The sequence below is a fragment of the Gossypium raimondii genome, chromosome 4 (assembly GCF_025698545.1).
Source record: "Gossypium raimondii isolate GPD5lz chromosome 4, ASM2569854v1, whole genome shotgun sequence".
Classification (NCBI taxonomy): Eukaryota; Viridiplantae; Streptophyta; class Magnoliopsida; order Malvales; family Malvaceae; genus Gossypium; species Gossypium raimondii.
In genome coordinates, this window is record NC_068568.1 from 22,356,876 (window position 1) to 22,372,473 (window position 15,598).

Here is a 15,598-nt window from a genome sequence, read left to right on the forward strand (position 1 = left end):
TAGGGATTAGTTTTAACAAATGGAAAACATAGAAAAACTATGTTAAGAAATGGAGAAGGAAGGAAAATAGAGTGAGAAGCGAAAAGAATGGAAAATAAAGAAAGAAGAAAGAAAGTTCAAAAATATAAAAGAAAAATTAAATTGCTCAAATGAAAAGATATAGGGATCAATTGTATAATTTAACCTAAAATTTTCATTTAAAATGATGATTTAACATGACAAATCAGCTTACCGTTACACTGTTAACGACAATTAACGGCTTAGTGGCTAAAATGTTACAACACGATAACATAAGTGACTAAAACGTAATATTTGAAACAAAAGTGATTAAAATGTTACATTGGGCAAACATAAGTGACTATTTTAATAGTTTACCCTATATTATTTTTTAATTAATTTAGCTTTAATTAAATTACATAAAAATAATTAAAAGAAACAAATATGTTGAAACCGAGAAAAATCATAAGGAAAAAATTGAAAATGCTGAAATAAATTATTAAAAATTTAGAAAATGTTATAAAATAATAATAATGCAAAGAACATAAGAATAATAGATGAGAATAAGAAGGATTTTATTGTATTTTTTCATATTTATTACAAGTAGTATACTCCTATATATATCTGAGGAGATTAGACTCCTTATTTTCTAATACATAAATAGAAAATGGGTTACAACGAGATAAAATGTGAAGAGCTAAGAAGAAGAAAGGTGAAGAGTTGATTATAATGAATATCCACTTAATAGCATTCATAACACTCTCCCTTGGATGTTCATTGTATAAAAGATATGTCTAATTAAAAACCTTACTAGAAAAAACCCGGTGGGAGAAAAATCTAATGAAGGAAAAAAAAGTATATAATCTTTTAAAGCATGTCACAACCTTAAAAGAAAAATGTAGTACGAATTTACTCCCCTCATTTAAGCATAACTTAAGATATTTGAAATGACGTAATCTGATGTTGAAAATTAACTTCTCAAATGTAGTAATAGGGAGTGTCTTAGTAAAAAGATCTGTCAAATTCTCACTTGAACAAATCTGTTGAACATTTATATCTACATTCTTTTGTAGATCATATTGTATCATTCATTATTACCGACACAATGAGTGCATTGGGCACATAAAGAAATGGTATTTCAGAACCATCGTTTTATAAAATTATTGTTTGACCATTTGTCTTCTGTTTCAATATCTCCAATCTACATGAAAAATTAACATGATTAATTTTGATTATATAAACACTATTGGATACTCAGCAGTAATTCTTTATAATATCATTGTGTAACAATTTGTCCTTATTGAACACTCGATCTTCACATCGAGACAAAATTTCATTTTAGATACACTATCATTATAAAATTTATCTCTTGAATAATTATTGCTCTTGAAAATTCTTCAAGAACTCCAATAAAATTTGATACATTAATATCAACAATGATGATAATAACCTATATGTATAAATACATTAATTAATAAAACTCCTAACAAAATCATAATCACATTTAATGATTTTCTTATGAAACTCGAGTTTTATGCTTGAGGCATCAATATTATCAAATAATTTATATCACTAAATACAAATTCACTTGACCTAAATAAATAATTTTATTTAGTGTCGAATATTGCATCCACAACAAATTAATCATTTTCATAACTAAAACCAAATGTCTTGTGAAAGTTTGTGTTACAAGATAATTCTATATATTATGACTTGTATATTTTTTTTCGCTATTATGCTAACATGTACTCCACTTGGCTTTACACCTTCCGGGAGTTAGGACTTCATGTTCAAGATACATTTTATAAGTTATAATAGAATCATTTATTTATTTTGATAAATTGTTCTCATCTCAATACTTTAAAGTATATTTTCATTCAAAATCCCCACTTTTCCATAATATTTCCATTTGTCAACTCCATTATCTTTGGTCACGAAATAACTGATTGAGATATCTCGTTATATTCATAATTTCAGGTACCTAAACCTCTTCTAGGTTTTATCAAAAGTTATGCGTTGGGTCCCTTTATAAGTACCCGCCTCCTTTAGCATATGATTATCTTCATTTCTTTCTCCTTTCTTTCAAGAATTTTTCATTTTATAGAATCGGCTTGTTTATCATGCTTCTAGCATGCCCAAGATTTATTTTTATCACATGGAAAACATAATTATTTGGAGCATTTTAGTTGGTATATGTATCAGCTAATATATGCAATTTCTAAATGTCATCACTAAACATGTTTGACAAATGATTTTATCCTTCAAACTTTGTGCACATAATATCGTTGAGGATCACAAAAAAAATTGATGACATAATTATTTAATCAATTTGTCTCCCTTAATATCGAGAAAATTTGCAATATGACAATACTTTTCAAATTTATAAATATAACTCCTTTCAACTTTTAACATCTAATGAAAATTCTAATTTTCTTAACTTCATACGATGTTTCATATTAGTGCGTTATGGTGGAATATAAAATAAATATTGCAATTCCAAATATTCTTAGATGAAATCTATTGGCTTATAAATGAAAATTCTCATGAGACAAATATTTCTTTTTGAACAATCTATTGGCTTACAAATGTTTCTTTTTATTTTTTGAACAATCTCATTATAAGTTTTGATCATATTTGCTCTTTTTGACATAATGCCTAGAACTACCCATAGTCCCATCCCAACCCATAAATAGGAGGATAATGCACTTTAGCACACTCAAACACATGTCCTCCTACATTGGTAATAATGTCCATGCCAATCGAGCTAAGACTCAATCAACATGAGACAAATATTTCTTACATGTTAGCTTGATGCAAATAAAATTACATGCTTATTGTAAAACTATTCTTATATTAATGATTAAACATTTAAATGAAGACATAATTTTGCTAACCATTAAGTATAGCATATATAGGCATAGACAATTTAATATCATCCCAGCTAAAACTATGAAAATCAAGCTTGGGATATAATGCACCAACATTGTTAGCACAAATTGCATACCATAGAGATTGTGCACAATCAAATTATTTCAAGAAGTAATATTGCAAACTTTGGGTTGCACACATGTGATACATGAGCTCATATATTATTTGGTTATCATCTAAAAATGCAACGGCCCTTAACTTTAGTTGGTGTTAGTTCAATATTTTCTCCAAAGAACTAATATTGATGACAATTATTAAAATATAACTTTTAATTCTTCAATAAAATCATATAATTTTTCATTAAATCATTTTAAATGAATGCGGAAAAATAAAAAGTATTAAATTTTGGGAAAAACAATAAAATGATTAAAAATTGTTAAAGAAGAAAATATGTTTGTTTATTATGTAAATACTAATTATTTTAAGTAATTTAATTAAAGTTAATTAAGTTGGAAAATATAATAGATATAGATGAGTTTATAATAATACTTTCTTATCTTTAAAATTGATGATGTGACAATATTTTAGTAGTTCCTAAAAGCTATATTTTTAGGATGATGTTTACAACGTAAATTAACCGAGCTTGAACGAAAAAACATTTGTTCATGTTTGTTTGTTTATTTTAAGCTTGTTCGTGTTCAATTTGTGTTCGTTAAGAATTTCAAATTTTGTTCATGTTCATTTATTTAAAATTATGTGTATTCATGTTCGTTTGTTTAATGTTCACGAACATTAAATGAACATGTTCATGAACATATAATTGAACATATTCACGAACAATGTTAATAAATAATAAACAATAAATAAATAAATGCATACACATATATATTGTTTAGATATAAAATAGTCAAATATAAATATTAATAATTATATTATAAATGAAAAAAATATAAACCAAAATAATTTTATTAATATATACTAATGAAATTTTTATAAGAAAATATCATTAATAAATAAACGAGTCAGAAACGAGCTTGTTCGTGAATATAAACAAACCGAACGCACCTTTGTTCGTGTTTGTTCGTTTATTAAACGAACATAAAAATTTTGTTCATACTCGTTTATTTAGCTTAATAAGCGAACATAAACGAATGTTATACGAACGGTTCACGAATGTTCTATTTATTTACACCCCTAATGATGTTAATATAAGTTATTCTCAATAAAAATATATCATTTAATAAATACCTAAATGAATAAAAATCGAAGGAAAAGCCGATTGAGTCTTAGGTCGATTAGTATCGATATTGTTGCCAATACAAGAGGATGTGAGTTCGAAAGTATTGAAGCGTATTATCTTTCTATTTAAGGGTTAGAGATGACTATGAATAATTTTAAATATTGTATAAAAAGAACAAATATAATAAGAATCTATGATAAAATTAACATAGAAAAAGAAAATTGAAGGAAAAAGTAGTGGCAGAGTTGTGGATACCGCAGCAATCATGGTTTATTTAGAACCACATTAACGCACTTAAAAATCTTTTTCTCAAAAAAAGGTATTTTTACTTTTGTTTCTTAAAATAAGGTAAATTTATATTATGTAATTACATAATTTCCGATGTCATTGACTTCATTCTTTGACCTATATTATTTTCTCCTCCAACTTTTAAAATTTTAATTTCTCTCTTTACATAATGACCATCAATTGCAAGTACGATGCAGTCTTAATAAACGCAGATATGATCATAAAGTTTTCACCCATCTTAATACTCTATCAGCTATACACTTCTCTAAACAAAGCGATATCACCCATCACTGAATCATTGATAAAATGTCTTTTAAGTTCGTAAAATGATTATTTTGAAGTTTTTTTAAGTTAATCTGTGAAATTTATCTGAAATAATTAATTAAATAATCTGACATTTTTTTGTCAAATATCACCAAAGAAATAAAAACCAATTCGTAATCAAATGAGGAAAATGAAAAAAAGAAAAAGAAAAAAGAGAGCACAAATTTAAAGCATATACGACCGTATTGTTTGAAATAAATTTACTTAGAAATTTTTTAAAGAAAATTGGTAAAAGTAAATGGTATGGCTGACTTTATAGGCAAAAAAGGAGCTTGACTGGTTTTATTTTTCTGTATTTTTCGTTTAGCTCTAGTCTTTTGCTCTTTCTTTGATGGCAGGAAAGGTGATTTGTTGATCTCTCAATAGTTTTTCTTCTACCATTGAACTGAGTGTTGTAAACTGTTATGGGATATGTAACAGAAGTTATAAGTTAAGGACTGTTAAGGTAGATGACTCTGTTAATGGCAGTTAGTTGTTGTAATTATTTCAAGTTCCAATTATTTTATGCTATATAAATAGTAGACTCAAGGCACAACTATTGGTCCTTAGGCTAGTTAGATTAAGCTACAACGATCCCGAAAACATAAAAATCATTAAAAACGAACTCAAAAATCACTTACATGCAATGGAAAATGCTAGCCGAATCTTCAAGGTGCAACAATGGAGATTTCTTTTTTATTTTCGATGGAGGAAAGTGTTTAGAAAGATGATACAATTGTTTTCTTTATTTTTCTTTTACATTATTAATTAAATTACTTTATTAACCTTATGTTTTTAACTTAAAATCACCATAAAGTCCACTAATATTATAAATAGACTAATTACCAATTAAGTCCACTCACATTTAAGTTTCATAACTATTTAACACCTTAGCTACAAGAACTGCACTTTTGCACCTTTTACGATTTAGTCCTTTTCACATTTAAACATGCAAATGTCACAAATTTCTTCACAAAATTTTTATATGACTCTACTAACATTCTATAGACATTAAAATAATAATAAAATAATAATTTACTCATCAAATTTGTGGTCTCGAAATCACTATTCTGATTTAACTGAAAACGGGATATTACAACTCTCCCCCTAAAGGGTGTTACATTTAGTAGTATCAGAGTTACGATTTAGTCGATTCTAAGAATGAACGTAGCATGTATTGAGTCTAGAAAATACGATTTAGTGTGATGTTATTTGATCCGATCTGACCTTGTTTTCTTATAGATATAAAGATGTCGGCAGAACCACACCGTGTCATTACTGATGAAGTTGATAGTAATTTTGCCAACATGTCAATCCTTTAAGGCTCGAAACATACTTGGTTCGACCACTCACAAAATCAATAATTTGGCTATTAAGTCAATCCAATCAGCAAGCTAATTTATCAAATATAACATGATATTTCAAACAATCTTATGAGTTTAGGACCCACACCTTATTTTTCACTTTTTCGTAGCACACTAGCGAATCTTTCAATTTTCCTTAACAATTCCTTAAACGAACCTAAACCAAAATTCAGTATAAATTCAATCAATTTACCATTAAACAAGCCCCCAAACACCCACTTATGAGTTCAAACCAATCATTGAAATTATAACTATTTTATGAATCTAAACTAGTTAGATTCCTTACACTATATCGATACGAACATTATGTACAATCGTTCTTCGCCTTTACAGATGATTTGAGGCGTTTGGGTCAGCACCTAATTCAATAATATACTTTAAAATCAATAGCTAATAATGATTAAATTCCTTCATCTATTCAATCCATAACTTTTACCCTACAACTATGTCGAAACAACAATTAATTTTACGCTTAATTGCACTTACGCTTCCCGATTTGTGAGTTTTGAATGCCCAAACAATCAAGAATGTCTCTCCCTAATTAACATGTGATTAAAGGATGATTAGAAGGGTTCAAGAACACAATTTAATGCTAGAAAAATATTGGCAAGACCCAAGAAACAAAACAACCCCTTTATTGCAAATAAGCGTACGCACCACTACCCATAGTGGCCAAAATTGGGGCTAAATTTTAAAACGGTTTGAGATCTCATTAAAATCTAGAAAAATACATTTGAAATAATTTAAAATACACCAAATTCCAGATCTGGAAATTTTGTCTTTTAATTGACAAGATTAATCAATAAAATGACAATGAAACTTTCTTGGCAATGTTCAGGGTCGATATTGGGGTTCAAGATTTCAAATTTGGGGAAAATTGAAGAGAAAAGAATAGAGGAATTTAATTATTTCACAAGGGAAAAGATTCGAACTTGGGACCTCATTTAATTTCCATGCTTTCTCATATTTCTTTTAACCATTAGGCTTCTTCCTCATTCTTGAAATAATTTTGCAATATTTATTTTAAAAACAAGGCATGTCACATACTAGGGTTTAAGACAAAATTAATTTCCAAAATAATAAAAATGGTGAGAGAGAAGGGATTTGAACTTGGGTTCCAAGGAACGTTTCACTAACTTTTAACCAACAAACAAATACATCATTTATTTCTTAAAAAATACATAGATAATCTCAAAAATTAAGGCATGACTACTCTCCCTCGATTCACAAACCCGATTTTACTAACCCCTGATTTTTGGGATGTTACACCCTTTGTCCTCAAAATTCAATAAATGTGCATAGACCTTCAAATGATAAGATTTGGAAATGTGGAGTTGAAGCATTCAGGGGTAAAATTAATGATGATGATCTGATTAGAGTTGAATACTGACTGGAAAAAAATATTAGCGATTTTTTGATAAAATAGTAGGTTCATTTGAAGATAGTTAGGTGCATCATGTCACTTTTGAAAGATGAAGCTTATCAGTGGTGGACAACTTTGACAACAGTTGTTTTTGAAAATTAAGTAAATTGGAATTTGTTTCAATTAGAGTTCAAAAAGACATATATCAACATACTATACATAGAAAAGAGAAAAAGAGAATTTCTAAAGTTGAAATAGGGAAACATCCAAATCATGAATATTGCAATAAAATATAGAAGTATGAGACGGTATCCGCAAGTATACGGGTCAAGTTGTAATATAGTTTTACAATAGAGTAGGTGAGTACTCCAAGGATCGTACCCAAGGAGAGCGAGTGCTAGATCAATTCTTACCTAAACAATAAGAGATTTAATTATTACTTTAAATTAGTTATAGTATGAAAAAATAAAATAAAGGATTTTTAGGGTTTTTTATAGTTATAAAGCAATATATCATAAAAGAAATAAACTTTATGAGATAAAAAATGATACTTAATCAAATATTGATTATGGGTGATTAGCTCGCTTCGGTAATCATCATCAACTACCGTTTCGGGTTCCTCGTCAATCAACTAGTCACTACCTCAGCAGGATCTTCTAATCTTCTACTAACATAATGAGTCAGCAAGGACTACTTACCTTCTGACCTCACAGTCCAGACTAGATTGGGGTGAATGTGTTCACGGATGGGCCATACCAATTTTGGGTTAATTCCGACATTGATAACTTCCTAGGGTTGTCAGGCCTAGGGTTCGTTTCGCGTTCTTCCTTTTTCAAACAACTGATCCATTGAGTAACCCTACAAAATAGTTAATATATCATACCTCTACTTGCTAATCCCCCATAGAGGGATTAGTTCCTCATGGCTTTTATATACAATATATAATCAATATAAAGAGAAAGCATGCTAATTAAATCGATAGTATAGAGTATATAAAAGAGCCTGATTGTATTGAGATTAATTGTGAATCCAAAAAGTTTGAATGCTTTCCACAATTCAGATCTCTTGAGAATGACGAAGAACAACTGAAACAAATTTTAAAACCTAAAAATGAAAGAAAAACTAAACTAAATTTACTAAAGAAAATCTAGGCTAAGTGAATGATGTCAATAACATGTGCCAAAGGAGCCTATTTATAGATTTTAGCTGACCGTCGTCTTTAACTCTAGGTTAGCTAACATCATCGAGCTTTAAGTTTGAGTGTACGAACCAAAAGGCCTATTATATAGTGTTTTATTCCATCTAGAGTCAATGTTGCGACATACCAGGACCTGTGTCATGACATTAGAGTATGGAATTATTAATTGGATATGTTCGGCCCAATACATTCTAAGAATAAAGAAGAGGAGTAGGGGAGTGAGAACGAGGGAGGAGAAAAAGAATGGAATGAGATGGATTTTGAAGAGGATGAAGATTGAACTGAAATTTTAAATTTTATTTTTGCAAGACTGTATTAAATTTTGAAAAATTTTTATTTTAGGAGTAGGATTAATCGTAGACTTTTATATATGTTTTTCTTTTCTGTTTTAAAATTTCTATGCAGAAACCTCACATGAAAGAAGTACAACCTTTTTGAACATATAGCGAATAAGGGAGAAAGCAACCATTGTTAGACCATAGCAATGTCACTATCAACCGGGTAACTTTTTTCCTCATCTTTTCAAGGATACACATTGAGTACAATGTGTTATCTAAAGTGTGGGGGCAATATAGGAAATTTATTTTTATTTTCATGATTTCCTTTTATTTTTTATTGTCAAATGTGTGCTTGAGCTTGTAGAAATGCAAGTGACTGGTTAGGAGCATGTATATAGGTTGATTGTGTTTGCTATAAATTTGGCATGATAGTGAATGATTTTAAATTTTTGACTACTAGACTACTAAGTTCTATATATTACACTGTAAATAGGCATTGAGTAATTGAATATACCAAATGATAAAGAGAATAAGGGAAACGAGCATGCTAGTATGGATGATAAATAGTTGAATTTGTAATTGTTTGATTGATTAAATTTGTGAATATTGAGATACCTAGGGATGACCTAAAGCATTGTTTGATATACACCAAGAGCCAAAAAGCTAACCTTGTTTATTCATCCTTAGAAACTATATTTGAGCCAGAAAACACTTCTTAATGAACCTTTATACAATACCCAAGCCAAAATCGTTAATTTGTATTTACCCTTTTCTTTGGTCCTAAACTGCACGACTATAGACGTCTAGCCATATGTATTAAGGGTTTGGTAGATACATCACGATAGGTTTTTTAAAAATAGAGTGAAATAGGAAGAATTAGTGTAATATAGTGATGATAGGTTAGCCAATATGTACAAAACAAAAGAAAGATTCAGAAAGAAAATAAGAAAATCAAGTAGAAAAAGTACATGGAAAATCAAATCCATTATGAGTGAGATGTGTGAAAAAGAAGAAAATGTGACAAAGTCACAAAAATAGAAAAAAATTAGTCAACGGTGCAAAAAAACTCGTGAGCTAGCTGTAGTTCCTGTATTATGCTGTGACTTTCTATGTGGAGAAACAAGGAAGGTGAGAGAAGGAGAAATAAGGCGGTGAACGGGCAAGGGTTACTAAGTGGGAAGAATAGGGAACAATATGATGTGTCAAACTATTTTTGTGCTTGAAACTATTTTGATGCTTCCTGTTCTTGAATTCCATACCTATCCTAAGGCTTAGAACGCTACAAGCAAAAAAACCCTATGTGACCTAGGTAGACTTATTCATGAATTGACATCATATTAAGTAATTGAATTTACTACTGTTTATATTCTGCTAGGATAATCAAATTACCCGTATGATTTATTGATGGATGCATATATTTGAAACCCTTAATGCTTGATACTTTGTAATTTACTGAACTTAGGTGTTTGATGTTGAAAGTGGTAAATAATTTATATATCTTGCCAGTATTATGTGTAAACATGAAAATGCTTAGTTATGTACTCCAAAGCCAAACTTTTTATCATACTTACTCAATGACCATCTTTTACTTTTTTTTATGTTGCCTTACTTGAGGACAAGCAATTACTTAAGTGTGGGGTAGTTTGATCTCTCGTAATTCGGTGTAGCAGATTAAACTAGATTTCATACTTTAGGAGCTTGAATACAAGCACTTTTATTATGTTTTAGTTAAGTTTTTATATTTTAGTTTAAATTCAATAAAAAATGTATTTTGAGTCTTTTATTGACCTTAGGGCCAGAATGAGGCCTAAAGGCGAGCTAACATACTTAGTGAGTGTGCAGGAGATCATTCAAGGGCATAGAAATTCAATATTGATCGCTTTTTTGCATCACGAGAAGTTTAAACTCGTGAAGCTAACCATGGTTTGTCGTAAAACACCCCTGAAGCTACCCTAAACCATGCATATTGCATTCGATGTCACGACATAAGGACTAGTGTGTCACGACATCAGCCTTGTCAGAAAATAATTATGATCTAGGGGAATTTTTGTCTACACAATGAAGAGTTAACATGAGAACGTCAACTGACCTAGGATTGAGGAAGACAACAACCCTAACTCTATAAATAGGCCCTTAAAACACTTGTTTAGGGAAAATTTTTTATACTTTCAGATTTTCTTTGTAATTTAGTGTTTAGTTGTTCATTCTTTTAGGCTTTCGGTTTATTTTTAGTTCTTTTCTTTTAGTGCTCTTCGGAGAACTTGCTTTGTAGACAAGATCGATTCTTGAGGATTTCCAACGCTTGAATTATTGAATACAAAATAGGATTCTTTAAAATTTACTATTGCCTTATTCTTTATGCATATATTTTATATTAAGTTGATGATGTTTATTGATTCCATGAGGAACTAATCCTCTTATAGGGGATTAGGGAGTGGAGGTGTGATTAACAGGTTACTATGTAGGGTTCTTTTAACAGATCAACTGTTTGGGAGAGGAAGAATTTAAACCCTAGGCTTGATGACCTTAGAAAGTTATTTATGTGAGAATTAACCCAAAATTGGTATAACATATTTGTGAAAACCTTAGCCCCAAATTGGTTTAGACTGTGAGGTTGAGAGATAAATAGTTCTTGCCAACTCATTTGTTGAGTGGAAGATTGAGAGATCCTACTAGGTAACTGCCTTCGGATGTTTTAACGTCCAGAGTGTGAATACTGCTATAAGATAGTGACTTATGAGGCGGTATCTGCAAGTATATGGGTCTAGTTGTAATATAGATTTTACAATGAAGTAGGTGAGTATTTCGAGGATCGTACCCAAGGGAGGCGAATACTAAATCAATCTTAACCTAAACAATTAAAGATCTAATTAATACTTTAATTTAGTTATAGTACATGAGTAAATAAGAAGTATTTTTATGGCTTATAAAGTAATGAAATACAATATCATCAAAAGAAATTAAAATTGCAAGAGATAGAGATAAATAAAGTAAATAAAATGTATGGATGGTTGATCAGCTCATTTTGGCAGTTCCAATTAGCTATTTTCTTGGGTTCCTCGTCAACCAATTAGTCACTACCCTAGCAGAATCTTCTGATTTCCCACTAGCAAAACAAGTCAGCAAGAACTACTTATCTTGGGGTAAAGGTGTTCACGAATGGGCAATACCAATTTTGGGTTAATTCCCACCATGATGACTTCCAAGGGTTGTCTTCCTTTTCCAAATAGTTGATCAGTTGAGTAACCCTATAAAATAGTTAAGAGATTATGCCTCCACTCGCTAATCCCCCATAGAAGGATTAATGGATTGAAATAGAGAGTTTAAGAAAGCTTGATTGATATTGATGAATGGTGTGAATCCGCTAGAGTTGATCTCCTTTACAATTATATATCTTGAAGAAAATGAATAAGTAAACTATGAAAACCTAAAGAAAGCAAGACAACAAAATTTAACCCTAAAGAGAGAATCTAAGCTAATGGGATATGTCCATAATGTGTGCCAAATGAGCCTATTTTTAGCCTTTAGGTATCCGTCATCCTTAATCCTAGGTTAGCTAACGTTCCTGAGCTTTAAGTTCGATTGTGTAGACCAGAATGCCTTTGCTTTGTGCTTTATTCTCGCCACAAAGTCAATGTTGTGACACACCAGGACCTGTGTCATGACATAGCAACTAATCTACTCCTCTACAGCTGTCTTTAGGGGTATGTTTGACACCCCCAGCCAGTGTTGCAAAATCGAAGGCAGTTTCTCACTTTCTCTATTATGCTCTCTATGTTGCGACATCAGATCTCCCATGTTGCGACATAGTGTCTAGTATTGACCCGAAATGCCTTCTAATGGTCTCCTACACACTCATGAAGTACATTAGCTCTCCCTTAGGCCTCATTCAGCCCTTAAGGTTAATAAAAGACTCAATATGCACATTTTATTGAATGCAAATAAAACTAAAGAAACTTAATTAAAACATAATGAAAATGTTTGTATTCAAGATTCTTAAATGTCCAAACTAGTTTAATCTGCTACACTAAATCATGACAGATCCAACTCCCCCACACTTAAGTCATTGCTTGTCCTCAAGCAACATAAACAAAGATGACAAAATAAAATTGATGACTCTTAAGCAAGTATGGTACAAATATTAATTTCGGAGCATATGACTTAGGCATTTAATGCTTACTAACAATTTCATCATGATGAGTAGTCGACTTACCACTTTTGATCACAAACATCTAAGTTCAGTATGTTACAAAATATACAAGTATTAAGGTTCTCACCTATAGGAATCCATCAATAAATTATACAATTACTTTGATTATCTGAGCAGAATACAAATAGTCGTTGATGTGAATGTTTAGTATGATGCCCATTCATGTATAAAGATACTTAGGTCACATAGGGCTTTTCGGTTTGTAACGTTCTGAGGCTTAGGATAGGTATGGAATTCAAAAATAGTAAGCACCAAAAGATTACAAACACGAAAATAGTTTGGCACATCGTATTGATCCCTATTCTCCCCTTAGTGACCTTTACCCATTCACCGCCTTACTTCTCCTTCTCTCACCTTTCTTGTCTCTCCTTTTATAGGAAGTCATAGCATGATTTAGTAACTATGGCTAGCCTTATGAGTTTTTGTGCACTAATGAACGTGTTTTTCTTTCTTTTGTGACTTTTCTCTTTTTCAATAAATTTCACTCATGAATGTTTTTTTGCTAGTTTAAGACTTTGTCTACTTATACCAATTCTCTTTTTGGATTTTGCTTTTTGTTTCACACATTAGGCTAACTTATAGTTCCTATATCATACCAATCTTTCCTATTTCACTCTAATTTTACAAACTCCACTATGATGTATCTATTTAACCCTCAAAACTTATGGCTAGACGTCTATAATTGTGCAGTACAAGACCAAAGAAGAAGGGCATATACAAATTAATGTTTCCAGGCTCAGGGTTTGTAATGTGGTTCATCAATAAGTGTTAAAAGGCTCAAAATTGGTACTAAAGGTGAAGTATAAATAGGATAGCTTTTTGGCTTTAGATGTGTTCCAAACAATGCTTTAGGTCATCCCCAAATATCTCATCATTTACAAATTTAATCAACCAAATGAACACAAATTCAACCATTTATCATTCATATTAACATGCTTGTTTCCTTTTATTTTATATATCACTTAGTACAAATGATGGTTTAGTACCTATTTACAGTGTAACAAATAGAACTTTAGTAGTCCAATAATTAAAAATGTAAAATCAACTATCATCATGCCAAGTTTATTCATTAACACAAGCAACCTATGTACATGCTCTTAACCAATCACTCATATTTCTACAAGATCAAGCACATAAAATCAAGAAAAATCAAAGAAAATGTAAAGATTTGAAGCAAATTTTCTATGTTACCCCCGACACTTTAGTTGACACATTATCTTCAATGTGTAGCCCAAGAATAGATAAGGAAGGAAGTTACTCGATTGATCATAGTCGCTCTAATTGCTAATGGTGGGTGCTTCCTCCTTTGATCGTGTTAGCTCAAATTGTTTGTGTCTCATTCATGTTGGGTTCCTAAATAGAAAATTTAACAAAGTGCAGCAAAATGAAAAATTTACTTATTAATCCTACTCCTACAAAGTCTAAGTTAAAATTATCCAATAATTAATACAAGTCTTTAAAAATGAAATTAAAAAACTACTCAATCCTCCTCCGAATCATCAGGGGATGAGAATGCCTATTCTCCATAGGGGCTTTACCCTTTTCCTTTGGCATATGTTTTGTAGGATCTCCCATCCATTGAAGTCACATGATGAGTTAGGCTTCGTATGATAGGCCTTTTTGGTGTAGAAAATTACGACTGAAATGCCGCTTCGTACTCGTCCTCCGTTCCAGGGTATTCCTGAGTAGCACCTTCCTCCTTAATATTTACCCCTTCATCCTGATGACTTGGAGTCGTCCTGACCATATCTGGGGAATAATTTGGAGCTCGTAGCCCATTCATCATTGCAAATTCTTTGAGTACCAGTCCTATCTCCTACATCTATTGAATCATTCCATCTTGTTTTTAATCTATGTCTTTATGAGCTCCCTTTCTAACCTTTTGGTGATCTTTTTGTTTGAGTGATGCTGGTACGTCCATTTTTGTCTTTGTCCTTTGATTCAATTTAGCTATTTACTTATGTTAAAGCTCGACATATTGGGTAAATAAGGTATCTTCGATGATACTTCTTGTTGGTTTCATAAATTGCTCGTTTTCACTCATTGGCATCTCTGCCTGGCGACATAGACTTGTTACAAGATGAGGGAAGAAGAATCTAAATTTTTGGCTTTGGACGCACCATTTCAACTCTCGAAAGATCCAGCACCCTACGTAAATTTGTTTTTGTTGCAGGATACCATATAGTAAGACAACTCGAAACGCATTAACATTAGAAACATTCAATGCATGTGCAATTCTAGTGTCAATGAATTGCATCCACATTTTAGCAACAGTAAACATAATGGCTTGATTAAAATTCATGGGAAGCTCAGTGTCTGGCTTGTAGTTCCAACTACCCCTACCTTGTGTTAAATATTTTATAACATCTTCCATGTTAATGTTTTGTAATATGCCTAAATCTGTATTATCAATAAAATCTTTTTTATAAAATGGGACGTTATAAAATTCACAGATATCATTAGGGGAAATAGCAATGTCTTCGCCTCAC